We start from the raw sequence: 18499 nt of genomic DNA on the forward strand, positions 1-18499 counted from the left end.
CCAGAATCATCTTTAGCAACAAGAAGGACAAGAAGTCCTCGAGCAGATGGTTCCCACAGAGCTCCAATCTCATCATCACTGAGTCAGTCTGTGATCATATAAAGAGACAGATGCAATGGAGACATTGTAAATCCAGAGAAGAACTGTAGCAAGTTCCCAAAGATGGATTTAATAACCTACCAGCTAAGAGCCTTGAAAAGCTTTGCACATGAGCATGTAGGAGAACTGTTGCTGTTTTAACCCTCTGAACCTCAAGTAGTTTCTACAATTTCATTTAGCAGACACTTTAATCCAAAGCGACGTACATGTAAGAGCGGATACAACACAAGCAAGGATCCAGTCAGGAGAAAACAATCTAGATAAGTGCCATAGAACAAGTTTGTGGGCATTTTGTGACTCCTTTCACCTTTTTACTCCCTGTGAGCTTTTGTTTTTAATACAAAGTCCTGCCCCTGTATGGAAACAGCACAACCATGGCTAGAAGTACAGAGGACTCCAAGATGTCTCATGTGCAGTATGACACAGTTCTAATGTCAAAAATCTTATTTAAAGAAAAAAACAAACATCAAAGTTGAATTTCTTGGATTACTTATTTTACAAAAAAAGGAAATCAGCGTGTACATTTTTCATCGGTGTCACTAATACTGTGAAAAATGAAATGATGACTCTACATACTACAGATATTTACTACTTAGGTTTATTTCCATTCTTGTCTCCTATTCCTGAAAAGTTGCTAAATTTCTGTCATGTGACTGTTGAGGTCAGATTTCTTTTGTTATTTTGTGGGGCCTGGTTAGAGTAATTAAATTGCTTTTTTTTTTTTTTTGCCATTTTAAAAATGAAAGCAGGAGAATAAAATGATATCAATTAAACATCATGATTTTCACCAAGCTTAGATTTTGTTCTTTTTCCAGACAGAACAGCACTTAACAGACGAGCCCTTCAACAACTGTCAGAAAGCCGTAAATCAAATGATTCTTTCTGTTTTTACAGTTTCTGGCTCTGATAAATGCTGCAAGTCAAATAGTGGTCACACCAAATATTGATTTAATATTTTTTTTTTCTATTTAACTTAATTAGTTTGAAGTTAATTGGTGAATAAAAGCTAAAACTTTTTATTTTTTTTAAAGCATCCTCGCTTTGTTTTGAGTGCCTAAATTGTTTTCACAGCGCTCCATATTGGCCGGCGAAATCAAAACTTGTTCTTCGGTGCTCGAAATAGTTGATGCCGCTGATTTGTTTGTTTAGTGCGTGTCTACAACTCCTGGCGGCGGAGCAAATTGGCCCACTGGACCAAGAGAGATTTACCCCATTGTTTTATGATTGCTGCTCTTGCTCAATCCTCTTCTAAATCTTCGCAGTTTACACATTAATAGGGCACTTTTAAAAACATTAATCTCTGCTGCAAACTCCTGCCAAATGTTTTCGCGACAGCTGAACTTCTCGCTGTGTGTACGTGCGTGCACGCTCAGAAGCTGTTTGTGAGATAGAAGAGCAATGAGAGATGCATCTGGGCAGGAAAGTCAGCTTAGGAGGATTAAGGGTTTTTCACTGTGAATAAAAATCTGACGACGCTGACCTTAACAGTCTGCCGTGAAGACCAGTATTCACAATCTGCTAACTATAAAGAAACGCGGTCGCGACTAGTCTTTGATCACAGCTCCTTTTTTTTTTTTGCGTTTACATCACTAATGGATGAGGTAAATCTTATTTTATTGCTGCTGAAATCGGCGCTGCAAATGCACTGTAAATGGCCTAGTTCATTGTGTCTAGCCACAGCTGCATAACATATTTTCCTTTTGTGTTCCCCAGCCCGAGATTTGACCCCTCGTCTCGTCGGATTTGCCAGACCAGAGGCCACACAGGTATGAAGCGTCAAAGAGTTACACCCATACGCTCACCCTCTCACAGGTTAAGGTTATTGCTTCAATCCATAACTCTCCTCCCCGCCCGCCGCAGCGTGTGAACTCAAAGCTGTGATTTTAATTGCTTGTTGTTTTTGTTTTTTTTCTTATTTAATTACATGCAAGAGTGCACTAACAACAAGTGAGCAGCCAGCGATCTCCTTTCAGTGCAGATCAATCAGGCCTGTAAACAGAGCAGGGCCGGCGACAGCAGGCTAATGAAACGGAGACTTTGTCCATTTTCTGCTGCTTTGATCCACATTAGAGGCCCTGCTGGGCTGCAGCATGCTTCCTCTGCGTCCTGCCTCCCCTCAACTTCACCTTTCACCAGCATATTCTGGTCCTGGTCTCCCCCCTGTTCTCTGCATGACACTGCAAGAAGTGGGAGAGGATTGGTGAACAGTGAGCCTGGTCATACCGACTGTAAGGTTTGTGTGTTTTGATAATGTGATTGTTTGTGCGCTGAGGGCATGCATGCCTGTCTAAGCGTGTGTGTGTGATGTGAAAGAAGTTGTTGCTTAGAGAAGTGAGTGAGCCCTGCAGGCTTGTCAATCCCCAACACTTGGTATCGCAGCAGGGCCATTAAGGCCTCTCTGTTTTCCTGGAAGCGGGCAGACAGACGGGCCGCGGTGCTGCCGAGGTGGGCCGGGGATTGATACCGTAACGCTGGACTGTGCTGTTCTGTAACTCAGAGCGTGACTCAGAAGAGCTATTAATGATAGGAATAAATCAAAAAGAGAGGTTGTTGAGTTTGGTATGTTCTAAACCACAACTGTGCTCAGTGTGATATCTCCTCATTGATGAATCACGGGGGCAGCCGAGGCACAGGTTGACGGTGGGAAGTCGAAAGGGGGGAGAAAGAAAGAAAGAGAGCGAGAGAGAGGGCGGCGTAGACGGTCAGACAGATAGAGGCTTAAGCACCTACTGATAGGGAGGCTGCACTAAATCTGGCATGAGTGTTTTTGGCGTTTGGACTCAGCCCGAGGAGGAGGATGTGAGGAGGGCGGGTGAGAGGGGAGAGCGAGAGAGGCGAGAGGGAGGTGTGGAGACAAGTCTGGGTCTGAGTGGAAACTTGAATGGAGTGGAAACTGGGCTAGAGGCCACTCAGCAGATCCACCTGAACCCTGCCAGAGCAATCAGCTATCAGGAGTTTAGAGAGGGAACCATTTGCCCCCCTAAGTAAATTCAACAGGGGTTTGTAGGGATTTGGCCTGCTTTTTGGGGCTTTAATGCAGGGATATTTTGGTAAGTGAAGTCCTCTTGTTTTTTGGAAAGGGTGCCAAAGCCTGTCTGCCTTTTAATGGGATCACAGCAGACACCCCAGGAACCACCGCCAGGTGAAGTGATTCCGCTCTCTACTTCCAGCTGTGTAAACACTTGCACACACACACACACACACACATGCACACGCAGACGCTCTCACACACATACAGACACATGTACTATCACTTTTAATAAAATGCTCGCTGGCTCGCATCGAGGGAAATGCTTGCATTCCCCTTTGCTCTCAAATAAAAACAAAACTTATTTTTCTGCTTTTGAGAAAGTTCCTGGCCTTGTTAACAATGAGCTGCTTGAGAGATGTAAACAAATTTAACAAGAGCTGGTGTTGTCTTTTCTCAAGCTGGGAATGTTCAAAGGAGCATGACATTGTCCTTCCCCTCTCATTGTCTCCATCGCTTTTGTGTTTGAGTTTTCTCGTAAATTCTTATTTAGCTTTTTCTGTCAACGCTAAGTTCTAACCTTCATTTTGCTCCCCTGAAAGTTTTGCAACCGTATCAGAGCTGCATGTGTTGATATACAAACGCCACATCATCTGGTTTTTCTAATGTTGATGATGTTTATACTTATAAGTCAGTTAAAAATCTATTTGAAAATTTGGTTTCACTCCGTCAACGTGGCCTATAGTGTCGGTTTGTGCGCAGAGAGAAGGAGGAAGCAGTCTGAGTGGCCAGGCAGTAGCTGTACTGTTAAAGGCATTTGGGCTTTAAAGCTTCATTGTTTATGTAACCAAGAGTCAAGTCAAGACTCCCTTATGACCCTTTTGAAAAGCAGATGCCGGAGATTTTTGCCTCTACATTTTATGGCTTATTTGCTACCAAGGAGATTCTGAGATTTCTTATGGGACCGAGTCTTTCTTCGCTTTTCTCATGTCAGGCAGAAGTTGTCTGCAAGGTGTGGTTTAGCTGTTAGTGGAACCATACTTGTGTTAGAGTCATAAACCAATAATTGTAATAATTTATCCACTTTAAAGTCTGTTAACCTTTAAGAAGTGGATCATAGCTACAGCTCCGCTCCCCAGTCAGAATCAAACCTGTCAAGCAGGCCCTATTAAACACAAAAGTTACAGATCCAGACTGATTTTCCAGCCATGGTGATGATTGCTTTGTATCATTTCTCAGCTGTTTTCACTTTACCATCAAGGCTGCCCACACTGCAAAGAGCACTCCTCCTTAACAAGTCATTTAGTTTCCTATTCAGCCTTGAAGGCTTATTTTTCATTAAACAAGGAAAATATTCTGCCATTTGGTTGAGATAATTCCACTTGCTGCAGCAGATCACTGGACTGGTGTCAGTGCTATACCTACACACACACACACACACACACACACACACACACACAAATCAGTCACCGACCGCCCTGTTGGTCTGAGCCACCATGCTGATCCTCTGGAGTCGTCCTAAGCTCAGAGGAGCCATTGTGTTGACAGAACTTTCATAACCAGATAGTGTTATATAAGGCCGGTGTCACAGATCTTGCACAGTGTGCGAGCATATTTTTGTGTGTCATGTGTGCAGCCATGGGTTAAATTTCAGCTGGAAGGTGTGATGTTTTTAATTATAGCTAATCCTCCATGCCTTGCAGCTACAGGAGGAAGGTCCAACCTAAGACATCAATCCAACAGTGTCTTATGCCAGAACAGACAAACTAGACTGAGTAAGATCACGGTGGCCCACGAGTGAGTTTTTCCTCCTCTGACTGATGTGTCCCTGATGTGTGACTCACCCCAAGGTGTTGGTTTTCAGCAGGCAGGGTAACTTTACAACAATAGGAGGACATTTTTGCATTTTTAGACAGTTTATTCCTTGGAGCAACCGGTTTGCACAATGGCATAGTGCTTGGAAAACAAGCTGACCTCTCCAATGCAGAGTTTTCGAAACCACAGTGAATTTTAGATATGTCTGAAGGACATAGACGAACCTGAGAATTTAGTTTGGAGGAAAACAAACCGTTGAGATTCTAGAAAATTTCCATCCATCCATCCATTATTTATACACCGCTTAATCCTCACTAGGGTCACGGGGGGCTGGAGTCTATCCCAGCTGACTTAGGGTGAAGGCAGGGGACACCCTGGACAGGTCACCAGTCTATCACAGGGCTACACTTAGAGACAGACAACCAAGCACACTCACATTCACACCTACGGACAATTTAGAATCACCAATTAACCTCAACATGTTTTTGGACCTTGTGGGAAAGCCGGAGAACCTGGAGAGAACCCACACTTCATGGGGAGAACATGCAAACATGCAGAAAGATCCCGGGTGTCCTCACCAAACCAACAACCTTCTAGCTGCGAGGCGACGGTACTAACCACCGACCATCCTGCAGCCCTTCTAGAAAATTTGACTTTCCGTATTATTCGATAGTCCTGAATTGCAGGGATTCTGAAGAGCTCTTCAAAGCCTGTTCTTGACAGAGTAATTATCTACATTTATATGTCTTTATTCTTTTGGCCAGTAGAATAGTCCCTTCAAACCGTCATCAGATTTGTGCATCTTGAGACATCTTGCAAATTCCTGGCCTGCTGGACTGCATCGGTCCATATGTTTGCTCGGAGCTCAGCATTATTGAAGCTCCATCCTCATCTGTTTGCTCAGCTGGATGACTCAGGCGTCGCCCTGGGGACCAGTCAGCTGCTGTCCCTCCAGATGATGTGCCACCAAAGCCTCCAGAACATTCGCTGCTGCCGCGGTGCCTGCTCGGTCCACCTACACGAACCAGTGTTGTGGTTTATGTGAATATAAACCGGTTACGTCATGCATACAGGCCTTACATCTGTTTTATGTATGGCAAAGGAGAGACCCAATGTGCCGCCCAGCACACGATATAGCGCAGTGTTAATGTGGTGTTAATGCGTACGTGTGTATTTATAGACTTGTGTTCTGAGTTGCGGGGTTTTATGTTGGGCTGGGTGCTTTAATTGGTATTGACCCAAATGTGTCTGTAACGCCTACGGAAGAGCGGCATCTTTCAGGTTGGTTGTTCATTAACTTTATGTTCTTGACTCTAAATGTAGAGAATTGTAGACTATTGGAACTGTTTAATGGAAATAACAGTACATCAAAGCAAGGTAAAGAAAAGGAACAACTGAATGCCAGCACTGTTCAACTGTGACTAACACAAGATGAATTAAACAGCTAATCAATTAAATGTTTATTTGTCCAAACGTTTTGTAGTTTAAGCTTCTGAAATATGAGGGTCTGCTCCTTTTTCCTCCTCAGAGATTCTCACTACTGGTTGGACAATAAGACAATTTGATGACATTAAGTAGGCTCATGTGAAACTGCAAAGGACACTTATTTGTTTCGTAAGATTTAGTCAGTAGCAAGTTGAAGAAACCATTTAAAAATATTAGAGGATACAGGTTTTATGTGGTCTGTCCAAAACATGTGGGTGCTTCTCGGGTAAAAAATTACAGCACCGTATAAGCATTTGTTGCATTTACATTTATAGGGGCCTGCCGCAGTCAAAAGCTTTTGTGCGACGTTTATCGTGCTGTAGGTGTAATTCAGCACTCTGTTTGCCCTGACTGGTGAACCCTCCTCCGGTGACAATCACAGCTTCCACGGTGACCCATTGGCTCGCCGGCCCGCTGGATTTGTAGCGCAGTGAGCTGAGAGGCAGCTGAGTGATATATTGTGTGTGTAAAAGTAAAGGGCGTTAAGTGGAACACAAGCCAACAGCAGTAAAAGCCACAATATATCTGGCAAGACGTGTCTTTTCTACAGCATATCCATCCTTGGTCCCATTACAAGTACATGTGTGTTTGTGTGAGAGTGTGTGTGTGTGTGCTATTGTGTGAGTTTGTGCAGTCCATATTCCCTCAGCCGGAGTCTTGCCTTACAGAGTGTCCCCATGAGCTGATTTATGTTTAGATTTTATTCCTTCTGTTATGCTGGATGGATTTTAGCAGGAACTGTAAACCAGTAAATCTCCCAATGAAATGTGTGTCATATGTGGCTGTTATTATAAGCCATACATTATAAGCTATACCTTACTGGCTACTCAAAGGCCCTGCATGCAATAAATGGCTCAGGAAGGAGTGGGGGGTTGTCAGAAAGAGAAAGAAAGAAAGAAAGAGCCAGGCGCGACCTGAAAACTGTACATGTGTGAGCGAGAGCAGGAGAAAACCAGCAGTAGCCTAATTTGTGGAGATAGTGGAATCATTAAGCCATGTCTCGGTAATGGAGACTAATGTGGGATTAGGGAGACGTAATGACATGCGCTCGTCTGGAATGCTTCAGCAGCAACAATCAGTGTGGAAAATGGAGTGATATGGAATTTCTTTGACAAGCTTTCATTCATATTCATAAATGGGTACTAATGTGGAAAAGCATGGAAGAGTAGCTTACTCGGGGAAAATGAGGATTTGGTCTTGGAAAATGATCCAACTTATCAAATCTGATTTTGTCCGTAAGGATTTCGAAGTGACCCGAATGCCCCTGAAAAAAAGTCATTGCAGCAGTTTGTTTTAGAGCATCCCAGATCCTTTTTAATGCATCCCCAGATATTTATGAACGTGATTATGCAGCGTGGTGTACGACCAGATTAATTGTGTGAACAGTTGAGGCCACATAAACCTGACTAAAGACTACAAGAGCAGAATGTTATCTCTGTGCTGAGTCGGTGGTTTTCTTACTCACCAGTGAGATGCTCGATGAACTTCAAACACCACAGTGATATACATTTTGCAGAGTGACGCTGCAGTCTCATGAGGACTGGTCCTGCCTCTGCCTTCAGTTAAACAGCAGTCACTGATCATTTCCTTGGCCGAGCGAGCGACAGCCTGAGCATCGGGGGAGCGCAAGTGATGAATGGCCTATTTGTTTTTTTCTAGGAATCAGAGATTTAGAGAGAACTCACACGCCCCCCTTTACCCCCCTGGATTCACCCTTCTGACTCTGGACTGTACCCCCCTCTTAGCCGGGACTCTCTCAGTGGTCAGGCTACTCTGTACCCCCATGCTGGGGGCTGACTGGATGCATTTATAAATCCAGCTCTCTTCTCCAGCCTTCCATGACTTCTTGCCATTACACTTCCACGTCCGCTTCCTCCTCTCGCCTCCACTTTGCTTCCCCCTGCTCGGTCTCCATCCTGGTTTTCTTCCTACCTCTTGCTTCATCGTCCTCTGCTCCGCTCCTCAGTCTTTGTGGGAAATTCTCAACAAAGACCGGGCCATCTATCAAACAGGCCATTAAAAAGAAATACAGCAGCAAACTGCACCTCTAACAGTAAAGCAATGAATCAATTAGTTTCTCGATACTGTGGGCTATTGTCAATAGAGCTGTGGAAAAAGAAAAAAAAAATGCTGTATGAACAACAATCCAACACTGTCAAGGAACTATTCATTCATTCATTATTAAAACAGCTCATAAACGCCTACTTGTTTTATTACTTTCTTTTCCGAGGGTGTTTTCAATTTAGTTTGATCAAACTGTATCGTGTCAGATTGATCTTTGGATGTGGATTATGTTACGCGCTGCCAGGTATACATGCAGTAAAAAGTTTGGTAAGCAATACACCTTAAGCAATGAAACGCCCAATGTACTGTAGTAAAACCACCATTATTAAACGCACTTAAACACACCTTTTAATAACGCGCTGCACCACCCAAAATCGTTTAGCAGCAGTCTGCTGAGCTGCAGTCAAGCTCGAGCCATTCATAAATCTACATTTATGAATCTACGTTTATGAATCCTTGGATTTGGACATCACTGCCAGTTTTACCTTCCCATCCATTTCCTGCACTAGATCTCACTTATGGCATTGATATGACTGGAACTGTTAAGTCAACCAATAATACACCAAAAGAGATTTATTTTTGAAGCTATTTCCTACATAGCTCTGCTTTTTTTTTCTTCCCTGCTGCCATGTCGACTGACATCCTATAGGGATGGAAAATAAACACTGCCGGTGTGTAGGTGTGGGTGGGAGTCGCTCTTTGGGGATTTGAATCTGTTGCTCTTTGCTCCAAATATTGCTGCTAAGATTAAAAGGTCTGACTGCTCCAATGCGTACGGTTGTCAGGAGGAACCGCAGAACCAGTGAATGCAAAAGCAGACGCAAACAAGGGGAGGCTTTATTGTAAAGTTAAAGGTGGGAAAATAGTTCAGGTCGGTAGCTGGAGAGCTGGGACTTGGGTTGAGCTGGGAGCTGGGGGGGGGAGTGGGTTTTTTTTTTTTTTGCTCAAGGGAGCCAGGCAGAGCAGAGTCAAGAGTTCTGGGGGAAACTGGGCTGGTGAGCCGAGGCTGGTTCCAGTGGCAGTGAGGAGCAGGGAGGTCCAGCTGAGGAGCAGTGAGCAGGAGCTGGAGCAGGAGGGATTGCTAGAAAAATGGAAGGACGAAATGAGTACAGCAGATTAAGCAATAAAGACTGAATACAGAATAGAAAACAGTGGTCATAAATTTGGCTTGAAGCGTAAGAACACTGATGCTTAACAGAGTCTGGCAGAGAAGAAGTGGCAGAGCTGAGTATTTAAAGAGGTCTTGATTATGGATGTGGCTGCAGCTGCTGGGTCTCTGCTCCGACTCCAGCACACCTGTCACACGATTAAACGCACACAGACACACGAGGAGGCGGAGAAGAGGAGCGCCAGCTGGGGAGCAGCAGCAGGTTAGGGAGACACTGACTGGAATGTAGATTCAGAGAGCAGCGTGACAACAGGAATGCATGAGGTCCGACGCTAAAATTAAAACTGTGTAGCTGTATGTTCAGTGACAATTCATCTTTATAGGTACACAAGGAAAAGGTTTTCAAACTGAGTTATAACTTTCCAGAGGGCATGTTCAAGTTTGTATTATCGACGCTCCTTATCTGAGTCATAACTCAGTCAGACCTGAACACGATATGATATATTTGATTAATGACTTTGAATTCCCCAAAATAAGTATGATTGGTTGTCTGTCTCTTTGTTTTGACCCTGTGATGGACTGGCGACGTGTCCAGGCTGTGCCCTGCCTTTCTTCCTGCCCCCCAGTCCCTTCACAGGATAAAGCGGTGCGTTTAAAATTGATGGATGGACTTCAAAAAGTATTACTGGCTCTGATGTACATCGCAAAAAAAAAAAATCCATAAATCTGAGTAGAAATCCTGCAATAACAAGAATTACCACCTCAGGTTTGTACACCTCTGCCACCCAGTCAAGGTGCAGCTCACATCCATGTGTGTCCAGACTTGACCTTTCACCTTTTGGGTATGAATTGCCACTTCATCATTTTATTTTATTAGGCATTTGTGCTTGTGAGCATGTCAGTTCTTGAGTTATTGCTCGAAACTTGTTTTGTGAGATCACAGTGACCTTTGACCATCAAATTCGGTTCTTTCTCAAGTCCAAGTCCAGTGTTTGCAGGGCTCCAGAGTGCAACCATTTTGGTCACCTCTGCGGCCAAAAATCTGTCAAGTGCAGCTAAATTTTCCATTGGCCACACTAGTGTGTCTGACTTTAGGTAGGTCTGTGTGTGTGCGCGCACATGTGCGTGTGTGTGTAGCGTTTTACATTGCAAATCGGCGATTATCCGTTCTGCAAGTTGCAGTGTTTGATTCCTTTCATGAGCGCACTAGCAGCAGCTGAACACACACTATGTGAAAGTGTTTGTTTTGACTCACAGTTATTTCTGTAGTTTGTTGCTAGGTCATTTTAGTCTATTAACACTTGATATATAAGCTGAATAATGTATATATGTAGATAGATAGCTCTACCTCATTGCCAATGCACATTGTAAACCCTTGTTTCTTTATCATTTGTTTGTTGCAGCGTTCTTTTCATAGCGATGCTACCATAACACTCCATTGTGGGCGCACCTAAACAATGGTGCATCTAAATGTCACATCAGTGTAACCGGTTAAAATGTTTGTCTAAATTTGGTGGAGATTTGTATCAAAGTTGAGAAAATTGCCTCGCAGCAATACAGATATTGTTCAGGAAAGCAGTACAGTTGGACATTTGGATGAATGAATGGATAACCTGACCAATGATGTAAAAAATCAGATCCATAATCAAGAAAAAAAATCCATAATCCACTGCGAGCTGTCTATTCGTCATCTGTAAATCCACGGGTTCATTGCAAAAACGTTGGCATATTTCCAAAGAAACAAGGTTAAAATTGCTGCTCACAGCTAACTAACACGATGGCAAAATTGTACTTTCATAGTTGGAATTATGGAAATTGTGGTTTCAAAAAATGACAAATGATAACAGCAATCAATGATACTAGTTAATAATATAAATGAACAAAATTAACATTTTCATGGGCACAATATTTTGCTCTGATTACGCCATCGCCATGGTTCTTATGTTCCTGGAACACAGGCTCTCTTCTCGAGCCATTCCTGGAATCTGGCTGATGTCATGTTATATGATTTCTGCAGTATGTCTGCACATTTCCTATACATACTCTTCTGGCTGCCAACATGGGAGTTTGTGTAGAGTTTAGTGACCGGCACATTCACACTGTCAGATTCTGCTGCACAATGATGGAAAAATGCTTCATGTGCTGAATTTATGAGGTGCAAGTTTTTAGATGCCATTTTATTGCATCGTAGGAGAATTGAGTGAGAATCAAGGCCTTATTAAATTTGTTTGCTACAGTCGTCCTCACATGTATTCATACCCTCCCACGAAAGAGGGAAAGAAACAGCTGTCACTGAAAGAAGTTGAAATTGACAAAAGTAATAAATAAAATTACAATTTTTTGAAATCATGACATTGCTTTTGAATTGTGGGTCAACAGAAATATGGGGGGTTAGCGAGGTATGTTGAGGTTTAGGCATCACAGAGGTGGCTCCTCTTTAACCTGCTAGATCACCATGGTAACTGATGCTGCAGAGCTGACCTGCTCAGAGTTTGGGAATTAAATTTCTAGATATTCTCTGAAAGCGCAACAGATTCTCCACAGAGGGAATACAATACACATGTAAACCTGTTGTGCTGAATGATGTTGAGCAAACTCTGTGTCATGTTGCCATGGGAACCTACATGTGATGCAGAAAATGCACAAATGTGTTTTGGGTCTTGGTCCTGATTTGCTGCCAAGTCTGTTTTTTTTTTTACACTGCTGGAACTGCAGCTAATAGAACACAGATCAGAAAATTGATTAATCTATCGGTATTTATCACAGAGAATAATCAATCAATAACATTCTTTTTAGTTGTGATTTGTGGAAAAACTGAAGTTATTTCCAGGCATCAGTCATTATGGGGCAGAATCAGACTGAAACACACAGTTTAAAGTTTCATCTTAGAACATGAACTGTGGAACTCTGAGTCACTGAGCGGTAAAAAAATATAACAATTTTCTACCAGCAGTCCTCTCTTGCATCATTTGCAGTAACAGATTTTTCATAGGTCTCCATTACAACAACCTGTTTCCCTTGACAGAAGTAGGCAACATGCCATTGGTCCATTTTGTGTGGAAGAAGAGTCACACGTCGGTTGTGTGGGCATTTGACGTGGTACAGAGCCTTATGAGGAAAATCTGGTTAGGAAAGAAAGTTGATAATCACTGTCATGATGCCCGTTACCTCTCATTGGGGTTTTAGGTTTATTTTAGCCAGCTAACATAAAGAAAGCCCGGCTATGTCAAGCTTGCGTCAGGTGTCATCGGGGCAGACAAGGACACCGCTCTGATCAGAAGTGTAGCATTGATTCTACTTCTTGTTTGGATTGCTGGATGGAACATCGTCTTCTCTCAGCTTGAGCTGCTGGCAGTTATATTTCTCCGTTTTTTCTGGCAGTCTTAGCTGTCATGTTTATATTTCGGTTTTTCTTCTGCATGCTGATTGGCAAAAACAGACAAGTGAATCTCTTGTTTATTTTACATTTTGTCAGGATCCTGTCGGCACATTTCAGCGCTTTTAGTGCTTCCACCACGACGGCATAACTGCCTTGAGTGTTTCTCCAACTGTTCTTCTGCTGTAGGCACAGAAGGGCTGATGTTAATAATTTTATTGCTGGATCCTGTCCTGCGGGCCCATATGGATTCACTGGGACGCATCAGGATTATTAATCGTGCTCTGTTGCCTGTGAAAAATGATTGCGATATCATTGTATTAACACAGGGGCTGGTGAGTGAAATGTCTTAAACACTTGGTGGGAATGACAGTATCAGGTTGCTTCCTGCATTTTCCAGAGTCAACAGGTGATTTTCTTTTCAACCTGCTGTGGAAAGTTGAATATAAAGATACCGTATGTGTGTGGAATATATGTACTGTTTATTACGCGTTTCAAATGTTTTATTACCTTTTGTTTTGGACCGAATGTGAATTCCTGCTACCATATGTGCCATGCACGTTAGCTTTAGTACTCCTCCACAACAGTAACTCCGAGGCAAACTGGCGTGGAATTCGCTTGCATTGCTAATGTACAAAAAACCGCAACTGACAAATGAACTCAGTGGATTTACTTTGATCCCAGCTGACATCTGTCTGTATTTGATTCCAGCTTGACTCTCATTCAACCTCTCTGTGAGCCAACACCTTTGAAATGCAGTTGTAAATATAGACAAACCCTAGAATATCTCCCAGTTCACACTCCGGTATTTAATTGGCTGTGATGGCCCATTAACATCATTGTGATTGGCCCACAGTTTGGAGAAGCACGAAATAAAAGCTTGCCAAGAGCCATTACCTGTTTCCTCTGCTTGGCTGTCAGTGCCCCATGTGAGTATATATTGTTTAAAGAGATGCCTCATTACTTTTACCTGCAATTTTAGACTAATTAAAACAGGCTAAACAAACCATTTTGTTCCTATCTGTGGTTATCAGTATGTGTCTTGATGTAAATTAAGTCAGTATTTCTGGCTTACAGACTGAGCTGAGTCTAAAGAAATGACTCACAACTTTATAACCTTGAAACAGAAATGATTATTAGGAGGGTGTTTCACGTGATCTGCCAAATTACTGTAGCACTAGTTTCCAGCAAAGTTAATAATGTACATCGCAGATTGTTTTTATATAGAACTTTAAGTAGTCTGGCTTTATTTGGGACTATCTCATCCACTTCATGGCCAAACAAGGTTTTAAGTAGCCAAAATATTACCACATCACTGATGTCTTGTTGCCTCATTTATCCACAGCAACTCTTCGTGTTCAAGGTTGCTGCGAGAGTCGACCTGCCGCTTTCCCTCCCGACACTCGCTGTGTTTAGATAACTCCACCAGCCTCGCTGTACCTCTTTAGGGAAGTGGGCTTGTGTTTCTGAAGGACTGATTAAAAACAGCAGGTAGGAACAGCTTGGTTCCATGATGTGATTGGCAGTTACAATGTTGATGTTATTGACGGTGTATTGAAATTTCATATTTTTGATCAAGAACATGTTTTCATTACAGTGTTTATATTGTTCTGGCCGTATTTAATACCTCTTTTCCTTTGCATGCTAATACGTTCTACCTTTCACCACATCTCATCAGTTTGCCTCCCGCAGGCGCTCTCATTACGACCCACGCTGACTACTGTATAGGGGTTGCAAAGGTCTTTAAACTCGCTTTCCCCTGACGTCATGCTTTTGGGTTGTGACAAGTAGCAGTCGCTCTTCCCAGCAGAGCTGTAGTGCACGCTAGCCGGAGTGAGGTCACCACAGTAAAACAACTCAGAAAGTTTCCTAAGGTCGTAAAGGCTGGCCGCTGAGTGTTTGGAGCTCTAGGGGAATACGTCCTGGATAATTGGGGGGATAATTTCCGTAGCGGCAGCTGAGGTCAGGCATGGGCCTCCTTCCCCACTGTCCACAATCCACACATACAGTCTGAGCCCCTCATCTGCCCGTCCTCCAATCACCATAACATCTCAACTAATTGTAGTTTTTCTCCTTTTCCTTCATGGTTTGCCCCAACTTTCGGCCGCACTCGCCCCATATGTACATATTCTGGTCTGTAATAGTGTTCTCCTGAGGAGATGCAGCCACAGTTAATGTGTCGTCACTGGCTGTTTTCAAGATGGACCTCTTGTTCCAAAAAGAGCCTCTTGACTTGACTTGTTTAATAGGCAATATGCACACAGAAATAACAATCCACACTCATGCAGGAAACGATAAAAAAAAACACATCTAAACGCAGGCAAAGAGCCAGACGGTTTTAGAGATGCTGTGATAGTGCACAGTAAGTCATTTTTGAGCTGTGCTAAGTGCCTCTTAACACAGCAATAGCAGAGACCTGGACAGAAGGTCAACATTTGCAACTGAGGTTTTCTGTAATTTTGATGATATTTGCAGATCATAGTATTTGAGGCATACTGATGCTGTTTTATTTAAATTTTAAAAACAGCTAAAAGGTAAAAGCTTTGTTGTAGTTGTACTGATTAACAGTGATCATAATGATCTTCATCATGTTTCCCTGCAGCCAACAAAAAAAATAGTTTATTCAGATCACAAATTTCTTTTCTTTTTTTTCCCCCTAGCTCTGGTTTCCCTGACTTCTAAAGAGAACATACATTGATCTTCAGCTGCTAAATCGTCTATTCTGATTGTCAGGTAGCTTTTTTTTTGGTGTTGGGCACATAGCATGGTGGACTAACTTCAGGAAAACATCTGTCTGCTGCTGATGCAAAACTGAAACAATGACCTGAAAGGTGATAAAACATTCTTTAGACCTGAGGGGACTTTCAGTGTCGGGTGATAAATCTCTGAGTTTATCGCCTCGTTCACACCACACATAGTCACATGATCCACTGTCGATCCAAATCTGTAATTTAGTGCCGCTTTAAATAGAAGCAATTTGATTTAACAAGTTTCATAGGAATGCTACACATCCTCATCAGATCTCCCAGATAATCATTTTCGGTTATCACTCTCTGGTTTCCTTTCATGCTCTCTTGTTTCCTCACTTTTTTAAAATTTTATTTCTTCTAAATGGAAACTTCTCCCTGACATATTCCTGTCTCATTCACCTTTGTTTGCTTCTAAATCAGCACCCCTGATCTCTTCTGTCTGCCACTGCAGCATGGATCTCTGTTATCATCATCTCTTTAATTTATCTCCTCTCTACTTGTGCTAGTCTTCCAGCGTCAGCTCCAACTTTCTCCATGCAGCCAGCGCAGCGTGTTGTAGACTGGCTCTGTGGGTGGGAAGCAGTTGCATGCGAGGCACACTCTGGGCCGCGTGCTGTGGGCTTTGCTCCCTTTTAAACCTCTGTAGCTTTTCTCTTTGCTCACTCCATTTTTCTTTTTTACCTCCCCTTTTCTCATAGTTTCAGCGGTGGGGGAAAATCTTACGGTGCGGTTTATTTATTCTGGTTTGGTGTTGGTTCTCACATGTCCTTGGCAGGATTTCGTACCTCCATGACAGTAGCCTGAATTGTGAGGGGATTATCGTGATATCATGTGCACATGTGTGTCCGACGGGCCGCTCGCACTCATGCCACTGCAGCACTGTTCGATTCGAGGACAGAAGACTTTTGTGTTTTTTTTTTCGTGAGTGAGACGCCACCTTTTCGGTGCGTTTCCTTGCCGCAGTGCTTAAGTCTCCAGCATCCAGAGACCCATCTTTCCTCCTCTTGTTTGTGAGTCTGTTTTGTTTATGTTCCTCCGCGGAGAAAATAAAGCGCTCCGACCTTGTAGGAACGAGGGGGAGGCGTACCATTCAACTGGTGATTTGAGGGAATGAAAGAGGGGGTTTAAAACGAGGGGAGAGGTTGGGAAAAGTGAAAGGCAGATTGGGAGCTGAGCTGTTTCCATCTGACTGTTTCCACTAATCCTAAATTGCAGCCACTGGAAGACAGTGACCTCCTCCTAACATGTGTTCACAATTAATCCGGCCGTGGTGAGAGAAGGCCTGTTTTTCACCACAAGGAAAGACAAGACAGGAGAGGAGATGCCCTCCACACTCATATTATTCACGCTGTATTTATGTTGCCACATTAGCTATGAACACATCACCTGACTCTGCTTTCCTTTGCGAGCAACATATTTTAATTTCTAGTGTACAGTGATTGATATTAAATTAAATTGAGGTATTACTTCAGGCGTTTTTCGGCAACGAAAATATTGCTATTGCAGTTTTTTTGAGGACAAACCAAGATAAAGTACTTTTCTTGTTGAGAGAAACAAACTTGAGTGTGTTATTGGTAAATAGAGGTGGTTGAGTCATTTGCTTTTCTTTCCAACCGCAACTGGAAATTAGATATTCCATTTTATGTCTACAAATATGCTCTGTTGTTAATTAAAGGGCCAGCGACCGGTTGCTCGGCACGGCGAACGCTTCGTCACTTTGGTAAAAGTTCGGTGGTTGATGAACTTTTCTCTCTAATTTTCTGAATTTCTTTCACCCCTAAATGTCTCCTATTCCTATAAACAAGAAATAAACGTGATGACTTATGCGCTTCACCCCACAGTTCGTTTTCTTTTTTTTTTTTCTCCCCCTTCTTCCTGGTTCTGTTCTTCTCTTTCTGTTTCCGTGCTGCCTCATTTTGCCATATTGAGCCACATGACTTTTGCTGTGAGCAGGAGAAAGTGCAGGAGACCCAGGGCGCGTTGACATCTAGCTCCTCTGTGTGATGTACGAGATGGATAGAGTGGGGAGAGGGATGCAAGCCCCCTTTCCAATGTTTGGGAGGCACATAAAACATATTATAGAAGGGCCATAAAAAGGGCCAACATTAGTGTCCAAATTTAAAACACGTCCCAGGTCTCAGCTGTCGTTTGAGAGGATTTCTCCCCCCCCTCCTCCTTCCTTCTTTTCTTTCTCCAGAGCTTTGGCAAAGAAAAAGAATAGAACAACAGAGGAGAGGGAACTGGCAGCCTCCACGTCCTGAACATGCAGACTTTGTTAGACAGAAACATCATGTGCAGTGTGAAAGTTCGGGCACCAAAATGGAAAAAAAAAGCAAGTGAACATGTTGAATATAGAACTCAATGGGTAGCGCACCACGACGAAGTCAATGTGATTACATTATAGCGTAAATTTGGCTGTTTTTTTTTAAAAAAAAGCGTTTAGTTCACGCAAATTGTAAAGACATATTTTTCTACTTAGCTGTGCTGTTGCGTTACACACCATGAAGATATTTTTGGTTAAACCTGTTAGGTTTTGAAGACATTCATTGTTAAAGTTTCAGCTGCAGCTGCAGGACCACGGAGGTGAATGGAATTTCATTTGCATTACTGAAACCGTTATGAATCAGCTGTGAAAAAAATCCACTGCGTTTCTCATTTCGTGGAGAATGCAATCACATACATGCAATACATCACTGACAGTTTTCACTTGAACCTTTTTCAGCCAAATGAAGTGTTCTTAGGAAAACAATTGACACTCAGCGTGATGATTTTCTAGGGAAGGAAGGGAGTTGCTTCTAGAGAAATACATCACTGAATGTTTCTCATGTAATTTT

General features: G+C 42.8%; 1 protein-coding gene across 2 annotated transcripts in view; it reads left to right on the top strand.

Moving 5' to 3' along the window:
* The first annotated feature begins 1812 nt into the window (after window positions 1–1812).
* Window positions 1813–18499, top strand: part of znf469 (zinc finger protein 469) — a 147242-nt gene continuing 130555 nt past the window's right edge. For both annotated transcript variants that reach the window (XM_008293917.1, XM_008293918.1), the window contains exon 1: window positions 1813–1865. The gene's annotated coding sequence lies outside the window, so the exon portion shown is untranslated. The remainder of the gene's footprint in view (window positions 1866–18499) is intronic.

Source organism: Stegastes partitus, unplaced genomic scaffold, assembly GCF_000690725.1.
Source record: "Stegastes partitus isolate 25-593 unplaced genomic scaffold, Stegastes_partitus-1.0.2 Scaffold922, whole genome shotgun sequence".
Lineage (NCBI taxonomy): Eukaryota > Metazoa > Chordata > Actinopteri > Pomacentridae > Stegastes > Stegastes partitus.